This window comes from Chinchilla lanigera, unplaced genomic scaffold (assembly GCF_000276665.1).
Source record: "Chinchilla lanigera isolate Chin_1 unplaced genomic scaffold, ChiLan1.0 scaffold00108, whole genome shotgun sequence".
In the NCBI taxonomy this organism is placed as follows: Eukaryota; Metazoa; Chordata; class Mammalia; order Rodentia; family Chinchillidae; genus Chinchilla; species Chinchilla lanigera.
Window position 1 is genome coordinate 2,245,525 of NW_004955509.1, and position 3,512 is coordinate 2,249,036.

The 3,512-nt window shown below is 40.4% G+C and overlaps 1 pseudogene; it reads right to left on the reverse strand.

The window, feature by feature from the left end:
• Positions 1 to 505: 505 nt before the first annotated feature.
• LOC102022837 lies at positions 506 to 3,184 on the reverse strand (annotated as a pseudogene).
• Between the last annotated feature and the right edge of the window lie 328 nt (positions 3,185 to 3,512).

Consider the following 3,512-nt stretch of genomic DNA (forward strand, 5'->3'; position numbering starts at 1 on the left):
ACAGTGTATCAACCATAACTACGTAAATCATCTCTACCTGAATAACTTAGTTAAGTGCTCAACCTAATAAGAGTTCCAGCCCTTCCTCTGCTCTTTTCCCAGAAGTTACCTGGTGTGCCGGGGAGGGGCATAGCTTCAGCGGCCTCCTGTTGGCAAAGAGCAGATGTTAATCTTCCTAAAGAAAAACTGGATCCAGACCTCCTTGCTTCCTGACCTCTGCTTTCGCAGCAACCTAGCTACCATTCTGCCTGCCCTAGTCTTTCAGCCTGGAAGGAGATCCTGCTAATTGGGTCTTATGACCTGCCTCCCAGACCCAACTGTTCCTTTCTTTTCCCTACAACCAGAAGCGGGATGTGTAGCCCCGAGGAAACCACCCTTTTACCTTGCACATCAGGCCTGTGTATTGCAAGGGAAGCTTTGTTATTTACATAGGGCTTGCTCCGAAAGCCTGCGTTTTACATACACTGCCTTACTAGGAAGAGGGGAAGAAAATCAGCTTCGAGTTTCAAAGCTGGTGACTGGCTTCTGTGTTCCAGGCAACACCTGTCTGTCCCTTTCTTCTTGGGACAATAAGCTCGATGACTCTGTCAGAAGGCTATCAAGAAATAGAATTTAAAGAGGGAAATCGAAACGCATTGTCTAACTTTTATAAACGTGATCCCCAGAGAAGTGAGATTGAGCGAACTAATGAGTGGACGCCTTAGGAGGCATTGATACATGTTATGAGATCTCCTTTCTGCATGGAAGCAAAGTATAATTTTCAGAGGTGTAACCCTAATGAAAATATAGAATGAAGATACGTCACAGGCTCAGCGCATTAATGAGGGAAACGGCAGGATGGTAAATCTGGCACAAAAGGGAATTCAAAAGACAGAGATTTATGTGTTTAAAAAGAAAAAGCAAGCTGAAGTAAATTTGATAAATCAGAGGCAAGATAGGAAAATAAAACCATAACCTGTGACGTTATCACTTCTACTGCACAAACATCATGTGCATCTCTACTGAACAAAATACTCCACGTTAACATGTCTGAACGTTAGTCAAGCAACAGCTCATCCCTCTGGAGACCCAACCAACCCTTGGGTGGGCCCTGTGAGTGAAGGCCTTGAAATAAAGCTCCAGTCAGGACTTTGAAAGCACAAGCAGTCATCCTTGCGCTTGTTTCCAAGTGTTAGGTAATTTTTCTTAACACAGTCAAATACTGCACATATCCCACCCATCCCAGACACAAACACAGTCTGGTCATAGCTGATGGAATGAAAGGCCTAGAATGGGTTTAAAAAGAATTTACAGGAATATAAGATGGGGATTTAAAGCAAGTCTAGGTTTTTACCTTAAAGACACAAGTGAATGTTAGGTATTTGTGAAAATCTAAAGTTGTGATTTTATTCTGAACTTACAGATTCTAAACATATTTAAATTACTCTTTCTTTAGAATCGTTACCTAGATAGACCTAACTAGGCCTGAACAATTCCATTGCCAAATCAGATTAATCTGGTTAAATGATACAAGTGCATGTGGTAATTAGTTTTTTAGTCATCATATGTTACATAAGTGACCACAGCCCATGAAATGAACATTAGCTATCACTTTACTTAGGCGACAAACATTATTGCACTGATAAGACATAGTCACAGTTGTGGTAACCTCAAGGAATTTAGCACAGTTTACACAGAAATCACTCTCCAGCTGATAGTACTTTCCAAAGTACATCTGATTTTTCCCACTTTTTTATTAGTGCACATTTTCCATACAAGTTAACAGGTTTCATTTTGGTAGATTTGTATAAGCACACAGCGTACTCTAATCTTTTCTCCCATCACTCCCCGCTTTCCCTACTCTCTCTAGTTTCATACGTTGGGGAGGGATTTAATGTGCACATGTATTTTGATCATATTGATGCTCCTGTCTGATTTTTAAGTTTTTTACATTTTGAAATGTGCAAGTATTTATTTTAATTACTCTTGTTTGAAGGTCCTTAGTTTTGGAGAACAGCAAGCATTTCATTATCTACTCTTTCCATTCCTTAAAGGCTCCCACAGGTTCCAGCAAATTCTCATTATTCTCATGACTATGTTTGTCAGTTGCTCTTGGTATGTCAATGGATTCATCATCAGCTTCCCTTACCAGGGACTTGTATCTCTCTCCAATACTGAAGCTAACAGCACACCCACTGCAAACTGCATACACAGAGAGGAAAAAGGTTTAAAGGGTACTATTTAGCTTCTTCTAAGTGGTTGCAGTGTTGCCTTAGGCATGGGAGCCATTGGCAGGGCTGTAGTCCAAATATATGTCAAATCTCATGGGTTAAAGTCTTACAGGATAATAGCAGTAAAGCAGTCTTACAGGATAATAACAGTAAAGCACTAGTGATTTCAGGAATATGACAGTTACCAAAATTGGAGTAGTCCCTGGAAGATTTTTTTGTGGAGCTTCTTCATTTTACCTTCAAAATGTGAGGCATAGAAATCCCTGCCATACCTGGTGAACCTGAAAAGCTCCACACCATCTGTCAGAGAGGACTGTCCAAAGACAAAACTCCAAAAGTCTCTTGGGAAAAGATCAATCATTCTTATCTCCACAACACAGACAGCATCTTTAGCTTTTGTTTTGTTTTGTTTTGTTTTTGAAGACATTCCGGATATGCCCTACATGAACTTGTAGATTTTGTGTGTGATCAGTGACTCTCAAGGAACACCTGGCTGCAGAAACAGAAACCAGTTCTAGGAGTTTGCTATTGGTTGATATCTTGATAGGAGCCATTCTTTCTGGGGTGAGATGGTATCTCACTGTCAGCCTAGAGAAAAATGTTATACAGTAGCACTTGAGCCATTTACTATATTCTTCACTGATAACTCAGCTACTCCACAGAGCTTCAATAGACTGTATATAAAAACTGCATGTGTCCAGAGAGGCTGTCTTTTGGTAGGGGTCACTGAAAATCTGTTCAAAGTCTTGGGGAACCTCGGGGTGGGAGATGATCCAATCTCACTGTGGATCCAAGGTAATGGGGCCAGATACCACTGGCTGGCTTTATTCATTCCATGCTGCTACCCATCATTTAATTTCTCATACTGTGATACAAGCGTTGGCTTCTTTGAGAGGTTCTTTGAGAGCTATTTTTAGTGTCTGTTCCGAGTGCCCTGCTATTTGCGTATGATAGGTCTCTTTCATTGACATCATGTTTCTATGTAGAACTTTCATCCTCTCACTAAACAGGTGAAACATACTCCATCACAAGGCTTTATTTAAAAAACAGAAAGCTCTTTTTTAAAATTAAATTTCTTGGTACAATTTAGATATACATAATGATCACAGTCATCATAGGGAACTTGTGCCTGTGCATGATATATCTTAGTTCCTCTTTTTTCCCATTTGCCTCCCTTCCCTTCAACCACTCTTCCTCTCCTTATTTACAAACCTTTGTTTCCACTTTATCACTTTTTTCTTAAACCTCCCCCCAGCCGAAAATGGAAACACATCCCTTGTTCCTGGGTAGAAACATAGTGAA